Source organism: Oreochromis aureus, linkage group 18 (genome assembly GCF_013358895.1).
Source record: "Oreochromis aureus strain Israel breed Guangdong linkage group 18, ZZ_aureus, whole genome shotgun sequence".
In the NCBI taxonomy this organism is placed as follows: domain Eukaryota; kingdom Metazoa; phylum Chordata; class Actinopteri; order Cichliformes; family Cichlidae; genus Oreochromis; species Oreochromis aureus.
This window is the reverse complement of record NC_052959.1, coordinates 26023339-26030037: the sequence shown is the minus strand read 5'-3', so window position 1 is coordinate 26030037 and position 6699 is coordinate 26023339.

Sequence of the window (6699 nt, the reverse complement as noted above, 5' to 3'; positions counted from 1 at the left end):
GAAGAGAGTCCTGTCTCAGTCAATTATAGATGATGTGAGAGGGTGTGTGTGTGTGGGGGGGGTTAGGGCCCGGATGGCTTGGGGATAGAAGCTCCTCTCCAGTCTCTCTGTCCTTGCCCGGATGATGCGGAACCTTCTACCGGATTGCAGAAGTTGGAACAGTTTGTTGCCAGGATGGGACGGGTCCTTCAGTATCTGCGCTGCTCTAGTCCGACATCTCCTGGTGTAGGTGTCCTGAAGCAGGGGGAGACCAATCCTGCAGCAGCGTTCTGCTGTACGGATCACTCTCTGGAGAGCTTTCTGGTCCTTAACACAGCTGTTCCCAAACCACAATGTGATGTTCTGTGTGAGGATGCTCTCCACAGCGCCTGTATAGAAAATCCTGAGAATCTTTGGAGAGACCCTGAACTTCCTCAGTTGTCGTAGGTGGTACAGGCGCTGCCTAGCCTTTTTGGTCTGGACCTGAATGTGGGCAGACCATGTCAGGTCTGAGGAGTATTGGGATTAGAGAAATTATTTCACTGCTATTGTTCATAGTACCATGGCATTAATCACATGATCTCCAAGTAGGGATAGTGCATTTAGATGTTTAAACATATTGGCACCCAATTAAGCTTTTATTACAGGTCCAGTAAGAACCACTTTGAACTGTTGAGTTGAATCTATAATTCTAAATGCTTTTTAATGCTCCTATAATCTTAAATGTTTCTGTGCAGACTGCAGGGACAGGAAATATACTCTGTGTAAAAGGAGACAGGAAACGCCATGCTTTGCAGGAGTGAAACTGAAAGCAGAGTCAGATTGTAAGGTGTTTTGAGCAGGCTGTTTTATTATGCATTAATATCTCTGATTAAGCTTTGATTAAGTTTTAAGTAGTTGTATTAGATTGAAACATTTGTTTTATACATTTTACATATAAGTTAAGATCGGCACACACAGGATGGCCTTAGCCTGGTTGCCTAAGCTGAGGTCAATTAAGGTGCAGCGTGAGGATCACACATGTACAGACATACACACACATGCAGACACATATATTTTCAGCTGTGTACGTGTGGGCCTTTGTCTGAAGATGAGTAGAGGTGTGAGGTGAGCCAGGGTGCAGGAGAGGTCATGACACATACCCAGCACACACACACACACACACACATACACGCACACACACACACACACATTTGTAGACTCATTTAGTAGGTAAGAAGTTAAGATGTGTTTTGCTTAAGTTTGCAAAGTATGGGTGCGTACGTGTTAGTCTGTTCCAGGAAGTACACCAGATGTCCCAGAGATGAGCGACACCGAAGGCGAGCTGGCGGAAGCACCTGGGTTCGAGCCGGAGACAATGTTCTTTTTAAACTGTGTCAAAAGTTAGCTGAACATTTGTGGTTTAGATTGACGTATGCTGTATTGTGTCTGAGAGGAGGGGGCTGTACTATCTTTTCCCCTATAAAGCCTTTGTTCTGACAATTGTAAGACAGTTCAACACTGAATCTGCACAGTGTTGGACTCCACGCGTGTATTCATTAAAATGTCGTCTAATTGCACCCGGCCGGATCAGTGGTCATTATTTTGGTCTTCCTCCTCAATTTCTGAACCCCAACAGGAGATGTGGACACCAAGATACTTGAAGGACTGCACCCTCTCCACTGGAGCTCCATTGATGATAATGGGCTTGTAGTCTCTGTGCTGACTCCTTCTGAAGTCCACCACCAGCTCCTTGGTCTTGCTGATGTTCAGCTGGAGGTGGTTGTCCTGGCACCATGATGCCAGATTCTTCACTTCGTCCATGTAGGCCGCCTCATCGTTGTTGGAGATGGCACCCAACACCACTGTGTCATCAGCAAACTTCACACTGGTGTTGGAGCTGTGGGTGGCCACACAGTCTGAAGTGTAGAGGGAGTAGAGCAGTGGCGAGAGGACACATCCCTGTGGTGCTCCTGTGTTGATGGTGATGCTGTTAGAGACGCATCTACCCATCCTCACCACCTGAGTTCTGCCAGTGAGGAAGTCCAACACCCATGCACATAGACGGCTGTTCAGTCCCAGATCCCTGAGCTTTGTGAACAGCAGTGGCGTGTCTAGAAAATTTTTGTTGGGGGGCCAGGTAGGGGCACAGATTTGGAGAAGGGTGGCAGATGTAATTGGCAGATAATGTTAAAAAAAATTCTACCAACCGTTAACCATAATTCAATAACCCTATAAACCTAATAACTGAATTAGCTTCTAACTCTTATTAGAATGAGATTTTAACCACTACAGTGCAAAGTTTTTAGATACTGCGTTGATGAAGTACAAGAGATACAATCAGTGCTTTGTCAGTGTTTATTCAGCATTCAAGGACAGCAATATTTGCATAGTATTTTTACTGACATATAGTGCACATATGTTTTAGGCAAAAACATTTTTGAATATTAAAATACAAACATTTTTAACATACAATTGGCAAATTAGCCAATGCCAATGCAAAACTTTATCTGCCTATTAAAAAAAGAAGATAATCTTCTCACAAACTGCTGTTTGATTTTGAAACAGGAAGAAAGTGGGGAAACAAATGAAAAGACTAACATTTGAATGAAACCTGAAAGCAAGTAAATACTTTCTATGCTGCCTTATGGTAAACTTTGGCAATACTGATGTATAAAGAACAACACTGGCTGATGATGAAATATTCAATTCAATTCAATTCAATTCAATTTTATTTATATAGCGCCAAATCACAACAGAAGTCGCCTCAAGGCGCTTTATATTGTACAGGAGATCGCACAATAATACATACAGAGAAAAACCCAACAATCATATGACCCCCTATGAGCAAGCACTTTGGCGACAGTGGGAAGGAAAAACTCCCTTTTAACAGGAAGAAACCTCCGGCAGAACCAGGCTCAGGGAGGGGCGGCCATCTGCTCTGCGACGGTTGGGGTGAAAGAAGGAAAACAGGATGAAAGACATGCTGTGGAAGAGAGACAGAGATTAATAACAGATATGACTCGATGCAGAGGTCTATTAACACATAGTGAGTGAGAAAGGTGACTGGAAAGGAAAAACTCAATGCATCATGGGAATCCCCGGCAGCCTACGTCTATTGCAGCATAACTAAGGGAGGATTCAGGGTCACCTGGTCCAGCCCTAACTATATGCTTTAGCAAAAAGGAAAGTTTTAAGCCTAATCTTGAAAGTAGAGATGGTGTCTGTCTCCCGAATCCAAACTGGAAGCTGGTTCCACAGAAGAGGGGCCTGAAAACTGAAGGCTCTCCCTCCCATTCTACTTTTAAATACTCTAGGAACAGCAAGTAGGCCTGCAGAGCGAGAGCGAAGTGCTCTAATAGGGTGATATGGTACTACAAGGTCATTAAGATAAGATGGGGCCTGATTATTTAAGACCTTGTATGTGAGGAGCAGGATTTTGAATTTAATTCTGGATTTAACAGGAAGCCAATGAAGGAAGCCAAAACAGGAGAAATATGCTCTCTTTCTAGTCCCTGTCAGTACTCTTGCTGCAGCATTTTGGATTAGCTGAAGACTTTTCAGCGAGTTTTTAGGACTTCCTGATAATAAAGAATTACAGTAGTCCAGCCTTGAAGTCATGAATGCATGAACTAGTTTTTCAGCATCACTCTGAGACAGGATATTTCTAATTTTAGAGATGTTGCGCAAATGGAAGAAAGCAGTCTTACATATTTGTTTAATATGTGCGTTGAAGGACATGTCCTGGTCAAAATGACTCAAGGTTTCTCACAGCATTACTGGAGGCCAAGGTAATGCCATCCAGAGTAAGAATCTGGTTAGATACCATATTTCTAAGATTTTCAGGGCCGAGTACAATAACCTCAGTTTTATCTGAATTAAGAAGCAGAAAGTTAGCGGCCATCCAGGTCTTTATGTCTTTAAGGCATTCCTGCAGTTTAACTAATTGGTGTGTGTTACCTGGCTTCATGGATAGATAGAGCTGCGTGTCATCTGCATAGCAGTGAAAATTTATGCTATGTCTTCTAATGATGCTGCCTAAGGGAAGCATGTATAATGTAAATAGAATTGGTCCTAGCACTGAACCCTGTGGAACTCCATAATTGACCTTAGTGGGTGAAGAGGACTCTCCATTTACATGTACAAATTGGAGTCTATTAGATAGATATGATACAAACCACTGCAGTGCGGTACCTACAGCATCTTCTAATCGCTCTAATAGGATATTATGGTCGACAGTATCGAACGCAGCACTGAGGTCTAGCAGGACAAGCACAGAGATGAGTCCACTGTCAGAGGCCATAAGAAGATCATTTGTAACCTTCACTAAAGCTGTTTCTGTGCTGTGATGAGCTCTGAAACCTGACTGAAACTCTTCAAATAAGCCATTCCTCTGCAGATGATCTGTTAGATGTTTGACAACTACTCTTTCAAGGATTTTTGATATGAAAGGAAGGTTGAGATTGGCCTATAATTAGCTAAGACAGCTGGGTCTAGAGATGGCTTTTAAGTAAAGTGTAACTACAGCCACCTTGAAGGCCTGTGGTACATAGCCGATTATTAGAGATAGGTTGATCATATTTAAGATTGAAGAATTAATTAATGGCAGGACTTCTTTGAGCAGTTTTGTAGGAATGGGGTCTAAAAGACACGTTGATGGAGGGACCAGTGTCGGAGTGCTAAAAGAAACAGCTCGAAATTCTCATGAATTGTTGGAAGACAATCGCAATCATAATGTGACTACCCTCCGGCACCAGCTGCAGGCTCAAGGCTGGAGCCAATCAAAACAATCGCTGATAACGACTATGTTGAGACTGTTCCTTCCCATCCCATGCAAGGCCACCTGGGTTGGCTGGTAGACTGTTTACTTAGCCTGGCAGGGCGAAGGACACTGTCTCCGCTGAACTATGGACACGCACACACATACACTTACACTGATAAGCATACACTGATCCCCCTCCTTTCCAAACGCCTTCGATGCTTGTTTCCTGCGGGGAACACGGCGGGTCTATGTGCCGCGCTGGAATGATAGCGCTGTGCAGGGCGGCTGCTGTGTTCGCTTCGGATGACTCCTCACCCCCACCCATCCCCGTGGCTTGTCATGTCCTTCATAATGTTGTGCTGTGGACATTCATGTGCTTTTTGTGCAGAGGAGTTTTTTGTTTCCTGTTCTCATGCTGTCCTACCATGGAAGCACAGCATGAGTAGGGGTCTTTTTTCCTCTTGTACTTTCCCATTGTAATGTACATTTCAATGTTTTTTCTCTAATGCTACCAATCTCCGACCTGTATCCCCATGTAATGTCTGTGTGTGACAAAGTGGAGGAGCAGTTGTAAAGCTCTCCATTTGTCCCATATGTGTTTACTTTATTTTGCACATTGTACACATTATTCTGTTTCTATGTATTTGCTTCCATTTGCTATTTGTCAAGTAACATTGCTTCACTCACTATCCCGGGTTTGTTTGTGTAAGCGTTTTGTTGCCGGCAAATCAAACATTCTGCAAATTAAGACAAATACTAAGTTATGTTTCTTTATATTTTATTATGTTACAGATTAAGTCATTTGTTCATACTTACTTTGTTTGTCTTTTCAGTTTTCATGAGGGTCAGGTGTGGGAAACGCCCGCCTGGCATTTCCTCATTTTAAATCCTGATGATGTCACACATGACATCAGCGGGTCAAACCAAGTGGAGGGTTTCTTTTTCCATAGAGATGCTTCCTTTTGTTTGTGTTAAGGTTTAAAGGAATTTGTTGAATGTTTTTCCTTTTGTTAGTATTGCCATTTAGTTGTGTAAATGTGCATATTAGAAGTGTGTAGAGGTTTTGTGTTTTTAAATCATTTGTGTAGAGTTTTACATCCCTCAGTTGAGTGAGTGGTACTGGCTGGGCAATTGGAGGGAAATTGATGGCCCTATTTAAAGCCAGTCTCTACCAGATGCAAGCGAGAGGAGAGGTGAGCTGTGTCACCAGAGCCATGTTATGTTGAGTTTTGTTAATTGAATTGATTTGGGGGGAAGTTTTGTTAAGTTCTATTATATTAAGTTCACTGTAAATAAATTGCTCACCTTGGAAATCTGAAATGCCTGCCTAGTAGTGATGGGTAGATGAGGCCTCGTGAAGCGTTTCAGCACATTCCCCAAACTGTATCGATACTGTGTCGACACAGTGTTGCTGTTTTGCTCCATACTGACACCTGCTGGACCTTAAATATCATTGCAGGCAACTTACTTGAGACTCACAACAGACACTGATTCAATGACCTAGTCATACTTGTACACTGTAAGGTATTGTACTTTCCATGGAATCATTTTATATCTTTTACATTTCAAATATGGTAGACATCTATAAAATATATTGTGAATGACATTAAGTGAAAATATAAAATGAAAGTATTGTGAATGTAATATTACCCATTTGACTCAGAGTTTATTATAAAATTCTATTTAGAAAAATAAGTTTATCCAATGTCTTTGCATTCAGTCTATTGCGTTTTTCTGACACCATTTCCCCAGCTTTGGAAAACTCACAGGCACAGATGAAGCTGGGGTACACAAAAACTGTAAAGCCAGGTGGAAAAAGTTCTGATAAGATGTCTTCCTATTCCCCAGTACGTTAAAGGATCCTCTGATCTTGGAATGTTTCTCTCCGACACTCTCCACAATACTAAGGGGTTGGCAGTCCTTTATAATAAAATTCAGGACTGCCTGGTCCAGAGCAGTCTTCCTAGATGCTTGATTTC